The sequence below is a fragment of the Cydia strobilella genome, chromosome 13 (assembly GCF_947568885.1).
Source record: "Cydia strobilella chromosome 13, ilCydStro3.1, whole genome shotgun sequence".
Lineage (NCBI taxonomy): Eukaryota > Metazoa > Arthropoda > Insecta > Lepidoptera > Tortricidae > Cydia > Cydia strobilella.
Window position 1 is genome coordinate 586,322 of NC_086053.1, and position 19,620 is coordinate 605,941.

Below are 19,620 nucleotides of genomic sequence, written 5' to 3' on the forward strand. Positions count from 1 at the left end.
AAATGTTTGATGTTGATGTTGATGTTGAAACAGAGATGACATTTTGTTAAGGAGATAGTTTAACCCGTGGGCATACGATAGTATTTATCATCCATCATCATTCAACTCATCACTATTCGACGCAGACGCAGATACTAGTGGGTTTTTATAAGTTTGTGTTCAAAATATTTAGATCAGTACGGTTTCATTCACTATTATTTTTAGTCGCTTTTGGTGACATGTTTCAAATCCAAACAAAATGTGTTTCATGTTTCAAATAATCCGAAACATGTCGCCAAAAGCGACTAAAAATAATAGTGAGTGAAACCGTACTGATCTAAATATTTTGAAATATGTCTCACGACAGTTTAATTACGATTATTTTGTGCTAGCTTGATCATCATCATTCGCTTGCCCTTATCCCATTCATTTGGGGTCGACGCAGCATGTCTTTATCTTCCATGCCTCTCTCTTGCCCGTCATCTCATTATTCACTAGCGTTCGTTTTTAACTTATTTTAGCTTGTTGTTAACCCTTAAGTTAAGTTAACCTTTCAGCAGCCAAACGTAATTTTTTAGGTTCTAAAATTACAATTCATGTTTCTTTTGTTGATTGATCTATAAGTACCACTAAGGAACAAAGCCTAACAGACGAAAGGTTAAAGAGCGTTAAATTGTAGAACATCAAGTTAACACGGAACACATTTATCCCATAAATATTCCCGCGTATCCCGTAGGTCGCGTTTCAGACTGGAAGAGCGTTACGGCCGATCCGCGCAGTCATCTCGGACGTGTTCCCCATGCCGATAGGGTAGCCAGGCTTTGGAAAAGCCTTTTCTAATATTTCACGAAGATTTTTTATACCAAAAAACTTACTTTTACACTGATCACTAAACTACTATTATTATTTACTATTGATTGTATATGTTCTTTTATTGTGTTTGCAATCTGTCTTATGTACAATAAAGTGTTTACATAGATACATACATACATACATCACTGATTTTTTATACTGGTCTTCTCCGAGACCACGGGGACAACGCCGTCCTCGAAACCCCGGAGGTAAATTTAAAACTTATTATACGCGATTAAGTCCCGTCGTTGTGAATAATAAAGAAAAAATATGTAAAGACTTCTTTTACTTTTGTAGAAAAAAGTTTATGCTTAAAGGAAATAATTTAAATCTTAGAACATACTGAATTATGCCATTCGAAAATAGCAAGACTATAAAACAAAAGCAACTCGCCTGAACTTTGCAACTAGTTTTTCACGATTTCTACTAAATAACTACGTTTATTAAGTCTTATCAGTGTCAAACTGCACTGGTATTCCCTATCGTCCTGTATAGAGTGGAAACTTTGACTATCGTGGCCAGAGAGAGAAAAAGGATTGATACATTTGAGTTGTGGTGCTGGAGACGAATGTTACGAATACCTTGGACTGCAAACTCATCTATCCACCATATGCCAACAACGTATACTCTCATATTACGGACACACATTAAAAGTATCAATGCGTTTACAATTGCACACAACTGTCCTTCATAATACAATTTTTTATCAACCCTACAGTATATGCATTGCACATATTGCATATAAACAGCGTTGAGACGGTGCAGCGCCCAGACGGCGCCGTCTTGAAAAATTACATCCAGTCAATTCCGAGCGCAGTTGAGTACCCGGTTTGAGATTACCGACTTTCGTTTGATGGCCTGCCTTTAATACTGAAAACTGCAGTCAAGTGGCATTTTTAAGTAGTGTCTATAGTACAAGTACAGATATAAATTTCATATAATAGTGGTCGTCTGTTATGCATACAGCGACGGAATATAATAATAAAATAATGTCCTCCTCGCCGTGTCCGACGACGGCGACTCCAACCGTTTTTAATGGGAATCATGGAACGCTCTAATGTGGCTTGCGAAGCCAAACTTGGTTTTGAAGATGCGATTGCATGGTACGCAATGGAGCTGGCCGGCTGTGTTGTAGGTGTAGGTGTACGAAGGCTTCGGGCGCGTCTTACGGAGATGGCGCTTAGCATCCAAGTCTTCTAAGCGCCGCTGCTCGTATTGCTCTACACTTTTATGAACAGTTGCGCGCCATGCCGTTCTACACATCGCGCTTTCCTCCCAGGAATCGCTCGGTATACCGCAAGTGGATAGGTGACGCTTGAGGACGTCTTTATGGCGCAAGTACTGACCCCCCTGTTTCCTTACGAATGACGGAATATACAGTGTTTTGCACATGGTTGGACAAATGAAAACAGCGAAGAGAGGATCATATGCTACTTGTTTAGCCCTATAAAACTGGCCTATCAATCAATCAATCAATCAATCAATCAATCAATCAATCAATCAATCAATCAATCAATCAATCAATCAATCAATCAATCAATCAATCAATCAATCAATCAATCAATCAATCAATCAATCAATCAATCAATCAATCAATCAATCAATCAATCAATCAATCAATCAATCAATCAATCGATCGATCGATCGATCAATCAATCAATCAATCTATCAATCAATCAATCATTTATTTGCACATAAAACATAGTATATAATGCATGCAAATACATTTATAAGACACATTACTCACCTGGGCCTAAAGGTGTAGGTTTTTTTTGTGTATTTAAAAATAATGCCAAAATTCATCACTTAAACTTAAATAACATATCAAAATACGGATAAAACCATAAGAATGTTTTATTGTTCTTATCTTGAGTGTTGTTTAGTTGTGCTAAAGTTAACATTTGGAGTACATGATTGTAAACAAAATAACTACGACCCTTTAAAGTTTGTGAAAGAGGTAAAAAAATAATCTTTTTTTTTTTTTTATTAAAAAAAGGCAAGCATTTGACCGCAATCTCACCTGATGGTAAGTGCCGATGCAGTCTAGGATGGATCATGCATACCTAAAAGATGTCTATTCACTCTTGATTTAAAAAGATCCAAGTTATAGTGGACTGGGAATATATTTGCAGGAAGTGAATTTCCACTCCTTAGCCGTTCGCATGATAAAGCTGGATGCATAGCGCTTAGTACGAATCAGTGGCAGAGTAACGACGTAAGGGTGAAACGCAAGTCCGCGTCTAGTCCCACGGTGGCAGAATGGAGATGGGGGGATTAAATTATGTAATCCCATCGCACACTCCCCGAAATGTATCCTGTATCTAACATTCAACTTTGAATTGTATTAGAAAAAACTGAAAGAGATCGAGAAGGAATTCCAGGAAAACATCCCCAGATTATGCCCTTGCCTTAATATGTTACATGCATACATTTTTATTCAATGAGTAGATTTATTTGCTAACTTTGTCTGTCCGAACACACGCAAAAACCCCAAAGTAACCTATTAAAGTAAATCAATTTTATTTTCCGTTGACCCAAAGCAGGTAAATTTTTTTTCACTCGGCCTGATTTATGTAGCTAAGTTAGTAAGTAAGTAGCATATGGCCCCACCTTTTCGCTAAGTCAATATAATCTTTATTCAAATAGGCCTAGCAACAAGCACTTTTAAATTGTCAAGTTTTAAATATTACCTTAATCTAAATATCAGAGCAATTTATTGATGCAGTTATTATTATTCTTAAAAACATTGAATTATTATAGATATGTCAAACTTAATAATAAGAATTCACAAAAGGATCGTCAAACACCTTTTTTTTGTTTTGCTATTTTCGTTTGTCCAACCATGTGGCAAACAACCTGTATACAGACGAAGCTCTTAGTACATTCTTCGTCATAAAATAGTTCACACGACTCCACTTATCTGATATGTATTACTGAAAGTTATTCCTTCTCCATAAATATATTCCGCTCGCAGCTTTGAATATTACCCAACACACAATTTCCCGCTATTAAAAAAATGAGATTGGTCACTAAAAGTTTTGATTGACTAAAATAAAATGTCAAACCTCTCGCACGTTAAGAGATAGATAGATAGATAGCGTTTATTCGTGGCAAAAAAGAGGAAAACACGTACATAGGGAACACAACATAATAATATAAGCCACGAAATGGTCCCGACTCAGCATGGTGCTAGCCTGGCTGGGCTAGCGCTGATCTTCCGAGCGCAGTACAGTAGTCGCTTGCGGCACAATACACGTGGGGACACTTTTAAGCTCTAGACAGACTTCTATTCTATAATTAGTGTAATTCGTACATGCATCACTCTCGCACTCATAGACATTACACTTTTTAGAAAGTGACGGTAAGAGACAATAAAACCTCGATCATGAAAAACTTTCCAAATTTTTTGTATTAACAATGTTCACCTTGTTTAACATCAAAAGTATCCCCATACCACCTGGGAAGGCATCTCATCTAACTCCACACAACCTAACAATTTCCATGAAAAAATACTTGAAAGTTCGCCCCGAAAAGTTTACAAATTTTTAACAGTCAGAAGTCTCTCCCGGCGACACAAGTTGTATTAGATGGCGGAGTTTATGCCAAGGGATTGTGGTCCTGACAGTTTTGGGTCACTCGTTCATTTGAAGGAATGAAATGAAAATATTGGGACTTGTTAGGCGTACAAATTTCACTCTGATTAGAGAATCCATGGCACGATCGTTCTTAAAATCGTGTTGGATTAGACAGATTTCAGTTCCGTAAAACCGAGTATAGTCCAAAATTTCACAACTATGACGCAGCGTCTTACGTAGGCGGTGGACCTTATGCTTTTTATAATAAGGTCCACCGCCTACGTAAGACGTTGCGTCATAGTTGTGAAATTTTGGGTCACTCGTTCATTCGAAGGAATGAAATGAAAATATTGGACTTGTTAGGCGTTAAAATCTTTTACTCTGATTAGTGAGTCCATGGCAGGATCGTTTTTAAAATCGTGTTGGATTAGACAGATTTCAGTTCCGTAAAACCACCCGACTACCGTCCAAAATTTCACAAATATGACGCAGCGTCTTACGTAGGCGGTGGACCTTATGCCTTTTGTAATAAGGTCCACCGCCTACGTAAGACGTTGCGTCATAGTTGTGAATTTTTGGGTCACTCGTTCATTCGAAGGAATGAAATGAAAATATTGGGACTTGTTAGGCGTACAAATCTTTCACTCTGATTATTGAATCCATGACACGATCGTTCTTAAAATCGTGTTGGATTAGATTTCAGTTCCGTAAAACCACCCGGCTAGTCCAAAATAAAGAATAAAAAGAACTACGAACAATAAATTAAGTTGGACTTTATATTAAGAGAGATTCAACGCAATCGTACCCGATTCCTTTTAAAATGAACAGAATTAAGCAACTACGCACAATCCCTAAAGTCAATTTCCCTCGTCAAATGGACATAATCCTTTCCGTAACGCTAGACAAATCACAGTATTTTAGATCCCAAATCCACGGGATAAAGTTCAAATTCGTATAAACATTAATGGGTGACCGTACGTGCCGTCTGGCGTGCGGTTACGACGCGTTTTTAATCGGACCAATTTGACGTGCGATTGGAGTCAGGGTTGCCAAATGTAAAGATGAATATTTCATAAAATTTTCGCGTACCACCGACATGTAAGAAACTAAAATAAAATACTTGTTATCGGTTAATAAATTTAAAAAATATGTAAAACGTAAGCTTATCTCTAAAGCCTATTATAGCACACAATACTACATGAATGATGACACACCGTGGGATTGTGATTGAAAATAATTAATTATTTATTATTATGTTAATAATGATGAAATTGATTATTCAATGAATACCTTATATTAGGTAATCCGTACTTTTTTACATTTAGATTTTTATTCTAGAAAGTTTCTAGACTAGTATTTTTTATACAATTTTGGTGTTTGACGATCCTTTTGTGAAATTATTATTATTAAGTTTGACATATCTATAATAATTCAATGTTTTTAAGAATAATAATAACTGCATCAATAAATTGCTCTGAAATTTAGATTAAGGCAATATTTGTAAAACTTGACAATTTAAAAGTGCTTTTTGCTAGGCCTATTTGAATAAACTCTTGATACCATTAATTATTAATGCGAAAGTAACTTCTGCCTGTCCATCTGTTACGTATAAAGCGATTTATACGAAATTTGATACGGAGGTAGTTTGAGTTCCTGAAACGTAGTTAATTCTCGTATACTAAAATGTCCACATCATTCAACACTTCTGTGACTGTGGCCTCACAGTCCTGTCTTAACTTGTTATTTAACATATAGACTAGGTACCTACTCGTACTCGACCCCAAGCTGATAGAGAAAAGCCAACTTTCTTATTAAAGTTTCGATAAATATTTTATCTGAATGGCATCACGCAACATTCTGGGAATACATCGCTTATCCTTGGGGAGAACCAGAGGCTAATCCAATTTTATTAAATGATTTGCTTTGGACATGCCTCCAAGACTGCAGACTAGTTAAAATAAAAATATATAAATATTTAGGGGCAATCTTACACAGATAGACTTAGCCCCAAACTAAGCAAAGCTTGTACTATGTAGACTCAGGAACAAATATCTATGTTCATCAGACAAATAAATGCTCTTACCGGGATACGATCCCTTCATAGGCAGAGTCACTAGGCCAAACCGGTGGTTGATAGCTCATCAGCTATGTGTTCTTTCTCCCCCCTGTTATATGTGTTGCTGTATTTATGTCAAGAATTCTAAACATCGGGATTTATATTAAATTCATTACACGCGATGTAATCCGTTAAGATAGTTTTATTTAGGTAATGAGCTAATGAGTCATTTTTATATCGCGATATTTGAATACAATATTTATTAAATGAGTATTAAAAAAAGTGTGTGCGTGTAATCTTTACGCGCGATTGAAGTAAAACTTTTTTGACGATGACGTTTATCGCTATATTGGCACTTTGACGTGAGTCTTATTGTGCGTGTGTCGCTAGTGTCACTACTGAGCGTTACTTCCGTCAGAAAAAAAGCTGAGTTACCCTCTAGTCGCGCCTAAAGAAGTTTTACTTCAAAAATATTCGCTCTTTTAAGGGGTTTATGAAGTAGACTTGTTTAAATAAAACAATTTTAAAGCATAATATTATATGTAATCCTGACGCCATAGCGTAAACTAAATAACAACAACAATACAATTATTTGACAAATTGTTTTTAACTCCACGCATGACTAACACAAACTTCAAATTAAACGAAGTGATTACAACTATACTACTTTATATTAGTTTATTCATATATTATAAAATAAAGGTATTTACCAATTAGCAGTCAGACTTACTACGCATTTATGAATAACGCCATTAACAGTTATTTATAAATGCGCTATAAACCTCAATTAGCTAGTAATCGCGTGTCTTAATCTATCATTTTGAATTAGGTACAAAGATGTGTTCATTTTCATTTCGAACGCATCTTCATTTCTGCCATGTGGTGTGTGTGAAAATAACTAATTAAAATTGCCATTCAGCGGGGGAATGTAGCCAGCATTATGGGCACCCTTCCGCAGGGATCAGATCTGGGGGACTTTTTTAGTTAGTTCTTGTAATGTACTGTATTTACCTCAGTATATCATACGATGTAATGTATTTCCAACGATTCGCCAACACAAACATCACGCGGTACGTCCGGCTTTGCTCACGGTATAATATCGACTGACCCTAACTGTCAGTGACGTCACCATGACGTAAGCGCTCGAAGCGTCAATACACTACAGTTCTAATTTAGTTGTAATTTATTTTATAAGGTTTTAGTTTTATTTTAATTTAAGATTAGTTTTGTGTTTTAAATGTAATTTGTATGTGATGTAATTGTTATTGTGGAAATTAAATCTTCTTATTAAAATTTAATTTCATTGTAGATAACTTAGATCCAGTTGCATAAATATTATACCTACAGACTAATGTTTATATCTATGTATAATAATACTAACCTACCATAATAGTAATAAGTCTATCTACATTTAGTCAAAATCAGCTAACAATTCAATGGATAGTGCTGAAGCAAATAGTGCAGTCGACTGTTATCTTAATAATAATGTCAAAGATGACGGTGAAAAGGAAGTTAAACTAAATGATGCCAAATATCTGAACGATGGTTATAAGATAGGTGGTGCAGAGGCCGACGAAAGCCAGTATGAAAAAGCCGTCGAGAGACCACACGTTGTACACGGTCACTCTGAAGGGGCGATGATCCAAATATTCAATAGCTAGCTGCATCTCCGATTGTAGTTCATTATCTGTGTATAAACATGAATACAATTCATCATATAATGTACATTAAGCATTGTTTACAATTTGGATGATCCATGTCAAAAAGATAATACCTATGTAGGGGAAAAAATTACACACGTCTCTCTCAATCCATCTAATATTCAATCCAGTCATTAAGAAGACATTTTAAAATATTTCCAAAATCATCACGTTAATGAAAAACCGTTAAAATAAGGCATGATACCTTCGCAAAGAAGTAGCAAGTCGACAAGGGCAGTTTTTAGTTTGTCGACTTCCCGGTGAGCTAGCTCGGAGAACACCGCTGGCAGACAAGAGGGTACGGCAGACATAACATACCAAATTATGGTGTATGCAGAATCAACTATCACATATTTTCTCTGTAGGAACAAATAAATTATTACTCGTAAATCCAGTAGCAACTAAAAAGCGGATCAAGTTTTAATGACATGACGCCGTTGTTATAATTTAATTTCTAAAATTGATATTGCTCTTAAAAACTGTAATAGATATTGTCATATATTAAAGAAAAAATGACGAAGCCCGTGAAGACGAAGAAGTGGTGAAGGCCGGATTCGAACCGGCGTCTTTAGCTATCGAGGCTAACGCCATGAACCCCTAGGCCACCTCGCCACGGCGGTACCCGTCCCAATTTCTCGACTATATGCCACCTTAGTAAGACTAGGCGTCTTTGACCAGCTCTAAGGGCAAGCAGTACGCGCTTGTTGATATTGCTCTTCTCAAAAAATTTACTTCCTTTCGTTATTATGATCACCGGCTTCGAAAATTACTACTTTTACTTTACGCTTTTTTCATTGATGTTACGTGTTACTCCAACTAAGATGGTTATCTATACTCACATCTTTAGAATATTTCATTCTTAAGGAAACATAATAACCGTTTATTATGAATGAAAAGAAACAGCAACACGTGCTAATAGTTATCTGAAAACATAATATAAATTAGTAATGCCATAATTTTATTTTAAATCTGATTTCAAAAGATATACATAAAAAACATTGTTTTTTTTTATAACGGATCCTTTCATCATAAACCCCATTATTTTCATCGTAAACTTCTCCTATATCAGCTAGTAAAAAAACTTTGTTTTTTTTTATAATGGATCCCTTCATCATCAACCTCATTATTTTCTTCGCAAACTCTTATCCTTCTCCAAAAAAAGAAATGAGAATTCTTTGCGTAATCAGTTCAGTCTTGATCGGCCTTAATGACACAAATAAAGAAAAAACAGTTCTCACCTGCAGTTTAGTCCAGTTGAATTCACTGTTAAAATAGTCTATCATCTTCTTGTATAATCTTAAGCTATCCCAGAGTATTTTTATTTTGTCCTCTGTATTATTTATCGATAGGCTTAAGTTACTTGTCAAGGTTTGGCGAAGCAACCGTATTCGGACACGTAGCAAACCGAGAGGCAAGGATGACATTAAGCAATTCAGAGCCGATGCTACCGTCATTATCGCCGTTGACGATGAAAAATAAATCCCATGTCCTTTAATAACAACAGTCACAAACCATACCAAAGTCTTTACTAATAGTATTATTGAAAATATATATCCCGTTGCTGGCATTATTAAAGGTAGGTGATCAAAGGCCATTTCGCTATCTATCAGTTGGACACCTTTTAGGAATTTAAAAAAATGTGTTTGTTCCGATAGTAACGATAGAAGAGCATTAGCACAGTATTCTATCATTAATGATAGTACAGGGAGAATTGGAGCCCCGTGGTCAGCCTGATATTTTGTGGTATAAATGCAAAGTAAGTGAGGGAGTAAAAGGCTGTAGAGCCAAGTGAAGAGACGCAGCGTGGCGCGGTCGCTGACGGGGCAGTAGAGGCCAAGGAGAGACCGAATGCGAAGTAAAGTTGCTAATGATAAACGCCCGCTGGAGATCTTAGCGTCCGATAGTTTGTACATTTTCACTGAAACATACAGATGCCATGCAGAATTAGGTTGGTCAGACTCTAGCAGGGCCAAAATAAATGATTTACTTAATTAGAAACAATCTAATGAACATCAATTCAAGTGTTGTAATTTAGCCGCCATGAGTATGATTCAAAAGAACTTATAAAGCGTGATGAAGTTCTGTTTTTTTGGTAAATTGTTAGGGCTAATTAGGACAATATAGTAAGTAAATAAGTAAATACTATTTTTTTTACAACGAATAGCAAGCATCTAAAACTTAACTGCCTACTTACGATACAAAAAAAAACTGCACTTGTCTTAATATCTGAAAACGTAGTAACAATTTAATTTTAATCAGCAGTCGGGAGACTTGTGTTAGCAAATAATCTTTGTTAAAGTGTATTTGCCTTACTAAACTTACACATATCAGAAAACCAGAACTAATTATATCATGCTATGCATTTACCATTGACTGCTTACCTAACTCTAAATACCGCCGCTCTGTACAGACAATTTTTTTATCACTGGTTAATAACTGTGATGTGACTCCTTCTGAATAATTATATAAATGAATTTTAATGTTAATATATTTCATTTTTTTTATTGTGGGACGTACCACATTATTACAATCTATAAATTGTATATACAGATGTCAATCACAATGAAAAAAATCAAACGAGTGGGATGTGGGTTCGAGTCCCACGTTGACCAGAGTTGATCATCGTTTGATTTTTTCATTGTGATTTGACATCTGTATATACAATTTATAAATGAATTTTAATTTAATGTGCACTGTACTCCTACTGTAGTCGGTGATGTGCGGCTAAATAATGATCACCTCACCTCTATGCAATTGACATTAGATTTCTATTTGAAGATTACATTAAAATAATGTCATGTTATGTTGATTAAACTTTAATTTAATGTTTACATAGCATAATGACTTTTGATGCCATGGTGATAGACTAAAAGTAACCAACGATCCAAATGATTATTGAAACAAATAGTGCAGTCAAATAAGGTTAGCTAAATAATGATGTCAATGATGACGGTGATAATGACGTTGAACTAAATGATGCCAAATATCTGAACGATGGTGATAAGATAGGTGGTGCAGAGGCCGACGAAAGCCAGTATGAAAGAGCCGTCGAGAGACCACACGTTGTAGGCGGTCACTCTGAAGGGACGATGATCCAAATATTCAATCGCTAGCTGCAGCTCCGATTGTAGCTCATCATCTGTGCATAAAAATCTTTTTTTTTTATTATATCATGTATGTTACGGGTAATGCTGTATATTTCTTGCACCTATTACTGCTTGTTCTCTATTTGGCACGAGGGTTAACTGGTATATAGTGAATGCCTTCTGGTATTAAATTCGCCTCTTATTCAATTTTTACTGTGCTATAAAGTTTAAATAAGTAAATACTAGAAGGTTAAGTAAACTACTTAATTAAACTATTCGGCGTTTACCCGTACACATCTAGGTTTACCTCACACTGGCTGGGAAATGCAAGGTGTTACATCATCACTTCTGACACTACCCAGGCAGTGTTGGTTAGACCTAGATATATATAGGTAAACGTCGAAGTTGATTGAATTTTAAGCCTTGACTCATTTTATTCGATCCAGTCGAGTGACTGGTCTACATTAAGAAATTTTATAATCCTTCCTAAATCATCACAATAACTGGGAAAGCGTTAAAATAAGGAATGATACCTTCGCAAAGAAGTAGCATGTCACCAACGGCAGTTTTAAGTTTGTCGACTTCCCGGCGAGCTAGCTCGCAGAACACCGCTGGCAGACAAGAGGGTACCGCAGACAAAACAAACCGAAATATGCTGAATGCAGACTCATTTATCGCATATTCTCTCTGTAGGAACAAATAAAAAATATTACAATTATTCGTATATCCAGCGATAACTGGAACAAAATTAAAGGAATAAATAAAGGCAATAGTTACAATTTATTTTCTGTAATTGATATTGCTCTTCACAAAAGAAATATCATTCTTTGGTATTATGTTGGTCAGCCTCGAATATCGCAGTATACTTTGAGCTATTTTCGTTGATATTACGCGTTAGTTCGATTATACTCTGTTACTTTGTATATTCGATTTTACTATTAATTTATACTCACATCTTCGGCATATTTCATTCTTAAAGAAGCCAAATAACCGTTTATAATGAACGAAAAGAAACAGCAGCAAGTGCTAATAGTTATCTGAAACCAAAATATAAATAAGGAAGACCATCATTTTATTTTAAATCTAATTGCAAAAGATGCATAACAAATATTTCTGTTAGTAAAAAACTTTGTTTTTCATGTTACTTTCTTTTAACGCCAATCTCATTATTTTCTTTGCAAAACTGTCGTCCTTCTCTGACACAAAAATGTTATTGTAATTCTTTGCGTAGTCTCAGTCTTGATAGGCCTAAATGATATAAATAAACAAAAAACTGTTCTTACCTGCAGTTCAGTCCAGTTGAATTCACTGGTAAAATTGTCTATCATCTTCTTGTACAATCTTAAGCTAACCCAGAGTATTTTTATTTTCTCCTCTGTATTATTTATCGATAGGCCCAAGTTACTTGCCAAGGTTTGGCGAAGCAATCGTATACGGTGACGTAGCAAATCGAGTGGCAAGGATGACAATAAGCAATTAAGAGCCGACGCGACCGTCATTATCGCCGTAGACGATAAAAAAATAATCCCAGTGCCAAAAATAAAAACAGATACAAACCATACCAATGTCTTTTCAAATAGTATTATTGAAAATATATATACCGTTGCTGGCGTTATTAAAGGTAGGTGATCAAAGCCCATTTCGCTATCTACTAGCTCGACTTTTTTGAGGAATTTGAAAAAATATTCTTGCTCCGATAGTAATGATAGAAGAGAATTAGCACAGTATTCCATCATTAATGTTACTACATAAAGGACTGTTAACCCGTGGCTAGTTACATATTCTGTAGTATAAATGCAAAGTAAGTGAGGTATTAAAAGGCAGTAAAGCCAAGAGAAGATGCGTAACGTAACGCGGGGGCTGACGGGGCAATAGTGGCCCAGGAGAACACGGATGCGAAGAAACGTTGCCAACGACACACGCCCGCTGGAGATCTTAGCGTAAGCAAGTTTATACATTTTTACTGAAACATAAAAACCTTTTAGCATTAACTTATGAGCTAATCGGTAACAATCTTTTTAATTTAGCCACCATAAGTATGATTGAAGCGTGGGTGCGCTATTCTAAAAATCAGCATAGAAAACATTAAAGGTTAAAATCGTCTTCCTCGCGTTGTCCCGCCTTTTGCCACGGCTTATGGGAGCCTGGGGTCCGCAACTAAAATAAAATTAACATACTAACATACATACTGACTTTATTATTAAATTAAAGGTACATAATATATTTTGCCAATTTCTTTCTTTTTAATCAATAAAATATATATTCAGCAGTGTTTTAGGTTGGTACTTTGCAGTTAGCTTAGGAGACTCGTTGTAAAATAGCCTTTACTACTTGCCTGACTATATCTAAAAAATAAAAAATAGAACTACATCTAATTGTGATTACCACAACTTATTTTCTGACTGCTTCCCGGGCAAAACTATTCACCACTTTTTGATTAAACTCTGAAATTAGTGCTTTTTCTGGATTATTCTACAATTGAATTTAAATGTTGACTACACCGTGCTCTGTTGCCGGTGCCGTATGACTGGTTATTGATCGATTTACGCAATTAACAATATATTTCTATTTGTAGCTTCATTACTAGATGCATTATAACGACCTAATGATTTAAAAAACCGGCCAAGTGCGCATTTGTTGTATGGGAGCCCCACTTTTATTCTGTTTTTAGAATTTGTTGTTATAGCGGCAACAGAAATACATTATCTATGAAAATTTCAACTGTCTAGCTACCACGGTTCATGAGATACAGCCTGGTGAGAGATGGATGGACGGCCGGACGGACAGCGGGGGCTTAGTAATAGGGTCCCGTTTTTACCCTTTGGGTACGGAACCCTAAAAAGACTATAAACCATGGTATCTTGTTATTTATTTCAGACAACATGGGGCAAATTTAACATTAAGTCTACATTTTCTTATTCACATTAAGAAAAATAAGTTTCTAGTATGTTTTTACGAGAAAAAATCAAATCAAATACCATTCATTTTGCGTTATAAAAAATAATCATATCAATTCATATAATTTATATTTTAAGCGACAACCCCTAAATACAGTCAGGCAAAAAAGAGTAGAAATTTAAAATTGAAAACACTGTAGTGTCATCCCTTTCAAACCAATCTAAGAAAAACGGGACGACACTGCCACTTTTTAATTTCTACTCTTTTTTGCCAGGCTGTACCTTACAGTTAATTTAATAGTTATTTGTTATACAGGGGTACAAAGTTGTGTTTTACCCGCGAGTGTTTCAGCACACGAGAAGTAAAATACATTTGCACCCGTGTGCAACACAAAACTTTTCCCCTCACTATAGCGAGGAAAGTGCAACATCCACAGGCGTTAGATCATCTTCATCACTGGAATCACTTATTTTTTACGATATTATAACAGAAAACACTGGAAATTCTGATTTTTACGAGAGTCGGTGAGAAGTGTTTATATATGGTTTATATAAGTAAAAATTTTGTTGACAATGTTGACATTTCTGTTCTGACGTATGAAATGTCAACGATGCGTTTTGAAATAAAACTATGAAAACGGATTATATCGCGTATATTGAATTTATAATACATCCCGACGTTTCGAACTCTTTACAGCGTTCGTGGTCAACGGGTGACTCCCCGTCACCCGGTCCGGGAGTCACCCGTTGACCACGAACGCTGTAAAGAGTTCGAAACGTCGGGATGTATTATAAATTCAATATACGCGATATAATCCGTTTTCATAGTATTATTTCATGAGTAACTATCGCGGTAACCGAAGACAATATTATGCGTTTTGAAATTGCATCGACTCAACTTGTGCGTTCATAATTATATTTAACATCATTATAAAAAATCTGACGTTTCTTATGGAATTTTAAGGTTTATGACTTAAAATGATTAAATAAAGCTAAATTTGGTATTTTTTATTAGATTCTCAAACCATTTATTTAATGATAATTAATATCGAACGAACCATTATTATGAGCGTTTAACGTTTTGTTATCTGTCAAGCTACTTAAACACGCTCCATCCAAGGTGAAATTCCTTCCCCACTAGTGGATAAAATGCGTTTTTCCCCGCTTGTTTTAAAGGATACAAGACGGCTTTCCGAGCTAGTGAGGGGAAAAATATATTATAAAATTAAATACACCACTCTAAGTACTCGTACCATGCCTTGCCTTGCCATATTCAATTCCATTTTATTCACGAAAAGTGCACATCAACCTAAATGGAATTTGTCTTTCAAATGTCTCTCACTTCAACCGTCGTGCGATATGTGCAATATTCAAATTTGGAAATTGAGGATAGGATAGGAGACAGAAAGTAATTAAAAACGTTGAGAAGCGCTGGACACATTTTGTGTCGAGTGATTGTTATTTCGAAACATATTTTTCAATTACCAATAATTTACCGAGCTCTTACATCTGTGACTTTTCTTATTTTGAGTATTTTTAAAACATCAATAAGCAGATCTTAAATTAGAGCAAGAAAAAATATTTAGTCAATATTTAATGAATAAGGTTTTGTTAAATTGTATGAAAATGTGTCAATAATTGTCCCAGTTTACATACACATACGATTATACATTCCTATTTAAGGGTCTCAAGATTAATATAAAAAAGTAGTATAATTCATGTTTTATTATAATCCGGAGCTACTAATAAAACTAATCCTACCTTGACTGCGCCAGTAAAATATTTTATCTACGCACGTAATCATTAGTGCTCTAAAATACGTTCAGAAGCCATAGGAAATTACCAGCATTTTTACAACCAATTTTGCTATGAGAACTTTCTTGTCTGTGGTAGTAGGTAAAATCTGTACTTTAATGTTTTTACAGTATCGATTTTTGTAAGGTTATGAGTTTAAATTTGGAATAGCTGTTAAAACTCAATTTGATCTCTATTCTACTATCCATAGATATTCAAATAGTTATCGATACGAAACGTCAATTCAGTATGTTTTTTTTAATATAAACCGCAATACATTAAATTTGATTTTGAGTGACATAATGAGAATATAGAAACACCATTCGTTTGTCTAAGAATAAAATAAACTACGGATGCGTAACATGCGTGAAAAAAGTTTTCATTTACCGCCATTTGACGTACAGTTTTTCTTTTAATTTGTTTTAAGTACAAAAATAATTTTGTTTTGTTGCTTTTAAACAAACTTAAAGCAAAAGTTTCGTGTAAAATGAACGATAAAGATATTTCGGAGATGCCGCCTCTCAAATCTGAGAGTTCCGCCAGAGAGCAACGATGCCCCATATTAGCTGAGATTAGTAAATATATCATAGAAAGTTTATAATATGTGTGTTGATAAAGCAGTGTATGTAACTGTACATAATTAGGCATTATGTAGCAGTCACATAAACTACCATATAGATAATTTTGTAAAACATATATATTGGGCCATTATGATTTTATTATACAAAATACATATAACTTGGTATAAGCATTGACAAATCAAATCAAAGGAAATCAAAATTTCCACTTAGTCCATCAAAACTCCGAAGGGCTCCAAAACTTTACTATTTTTCAACTTTGCTTTCAACAGACCGAACGATTTTCATTTAGTTAAGTGAAAATAGCCCTGGTTTACGTACTTACCCGAAAACTTTAATATAGACCTAATTTACAACACATTAAGTTCATAATTGCTTGTAATATGTTTTTGGTATTTATTACGAGTCTGGACGTAGAAAGTAATTAGCTTTTTATTGCGATGGAATTATTTTGAGGTTTAGGGAAGGATTTCTGTTTTTAGTGTTTTTCGTTGTTGTTACTACTTTACTCTTAATTAGTTTTCTTTAAACCTGTCAAGTCATAACATTTAAAGTTAATCATTTTTGAAGTATAAATGAGAACAATAGATTATTAACCAATTTGTCATCATTTCACCCGAGATGTTTTGACGATCGATCGAAATGAGAGCAGCAACAGTTCGAAGGAAAAATAAGTGCTCTCACCAGTTGAAAATATACTTTACAGTACATATGGTGCTACTTTCTCGCACTCGTGCGTAAAGAGCACTTTTCGTGCATTGTCGAAAGTTTAAAAGGTCACATGTACTGTAAAACGTTGTACGATACACGTGGGAATAGGTAATTCGCAACTCGTGTCGATTTCAAACACTCCCTGCGGTCGTGTTTTAATTTATCGCCACCCGTTTCGACTTCCTCTTTTCCGCACTTGTATAGTAAATAACTATTTCGCTGTGACTATGAGTGTGAGGTTATAAAGCATGAAATTAGTGAAGTATTTAAGTAATTAGTAAGTTACCCTTATAATTCTACCCGTCAAACAATTTAAGCGTAAAAACAAACACACCGGGAACAAAATCACCTTAACAACATCAAAGCAAATTTAACTGCAGACTTTGGTTTATATTTCACTAACAAACCCATTCTATTTTAAACACAGCCTCAGTCATTATCCTCCTTATTGCCTTTCACATAATATCGATTTTTGACCTAAAATTTATTTCACAGCTGCAAATTTAAGTGGTTCGCATCGATACGCTTATACGTTAAATTTTGCACATCAAAAACCATACACGCATGCTTACGCCTTTGAAAATAAAGGCGATTTTTGATTGATATTATATTATCCAAACGCAAAATATAGAGGATATTGCTAAGTGTCCATAACGGTTTGTGTTAAGGATGATATTGGTATGGCGTCACATAGCAGGGCTGCTTACCTGTCAAGGAGCGGCGAGGCTTGAAGATAGGCCCCTGTTTATACAAAAGGGCGGATCTGTAGGGGAAGTACTATTACTTAAACGTCGCGACTCCGGCTTTTTGGTTTAACCAGAGTAAAATGACTTCTAACATAATACGAACTACTCGTAATCCTAGACCAAATGTATATGAAATTAGATTCGCCAGTGTTTGGTGAGCATTTGGATAGAAGCCACTTGTAAGTTGAGCCCTTTTTGATGTATGTGCAATAGTATCAGTGCTAGTCATCGGAGCTGTTTACAATGTGTGACAAAAACTTGAGATATGGTGAGTTTGGGATTGTTTGGCATGAGAGAAGGATATTTGAGGTAGCTGAATGTTTGATAACTTTAGAGCGTGTCAAAAGTAGTATGAACTTTCGCTATCAGCATTCGCTTTCTGTTTGACATAAACTGTAGAAATAACATAATGATGGGTCTGTAATATCAGTGCAACTTGTGAATAAGCCTTGTTAAAGCCTAGCTCTTAAATCAAATATAATAAACTCGGACCCGGGTATGTCCTTAAACTGCGTTGGGATCCGGATATGTCATTAAACTACGTCCAAAAGAGAGGTATGGGCACTGTGAATGACATCTCGCTTTGTGTGGTAGGGCACAGGACAGCGGATGTCATTCCAGATCTAGAGCAGAGCCCAACTGGGGAAGTACCTCCACCTTACAGAAAACCGCAGCCAAATAACACTAGACCCTAATCATAGTGTTGTGTTCCTGCCGGTAAGTAAGGTTGCCAGAGGTCAACGAGGGAGAAGAGTGTTAGGGTCGGCAACGCGCGTGTAATATCTCCGGTGTTGCAGGCGTCCTTAGGCTACGGTAACTGCTTACCATCAGGCGGACCGTATGCTTGATTGCCACCGACGTGGTATTAAAAAAAAACTGAAATATATGTCATATAATAAAGAAAAAGTGACTAAGCCTGTCAGTGGTTGAGGCCGGAATCAAACCGGCGTCTGTAACATACGCTGGCATCAAAGATTGCATATAATATACTCGAGAATTTTAGACGGGTGCCGCCGTGTTCGGTGGCCTAGTGGTAGTAGTTAGATGCGTAAGCTGAAGACTACGCACATTTATTTAAATATAATTGAACAAGATTTTGTTTATACATTCTAAGTAGCTAAAGATTTCGCACCCTATATAACTGAAAATGTCGTACCGTTTCCGTGCCGTCCCATCAAAATCTTCCCAACGTCAAACCTCATTAATTTCATTAAGGAACTATATCCCCCGGCAGACGACAAGTCATTCATGTCAACTGAGACACACGTTATCTTTTCGTGAATTTGATTTTGAGTATTTGAAGAGGGGGACGCTGCTAATGGAGGTTTGAAGAGGTGGAAGTTGGCGAAGATGCGCAGATAATATTATGAAAGATGATGTGCATACCTTCTGGGTGAGTATAATTATTAATCTCTATATTTATTCATTTTCTTATGTTAGGTTTTTTGTAATATGGATATAAAAGTAAAATATAAAAACACTTACAAAACAATACAAAATACATATAAACAAATTATAAAAAACCTAACCTAGGGTGCCGCCAGCAGCGGGGCAGGGCCCAAGCTGCCGGTGGTCAGGGCCGCATATTAAATTATTAATATTATTATTTTTTGTATCTCCTTCTGGATTTCACGGGCCTATAAATC

At 35.6% G+C, this 19,620-nt stretch overlaps 1 protein-coding gene and 1 non-coding gene across 2 annotated transcripts in view; both read right to left on the reverse strand.

Annotated features, from left to right (window-relative positions):
- Nucleotides 1-19,620, reverse strand: part of LOC134746521 (uncharacterized) — a 699,755-nt gene that overhangs the window by 176,727 nt on the left and 503,408 nt on the right. The gene's annotated exons all lie outside the window — the stretch shown is intronic.
- On the reverse strand, nt 8,702-8,774 carry Trnas-cga (transfer RNA serine (anticodon CGA)). Its single transcript has one exon. It is a non-coding gene; the product is annotated as a tRNA-Ser (tRNA).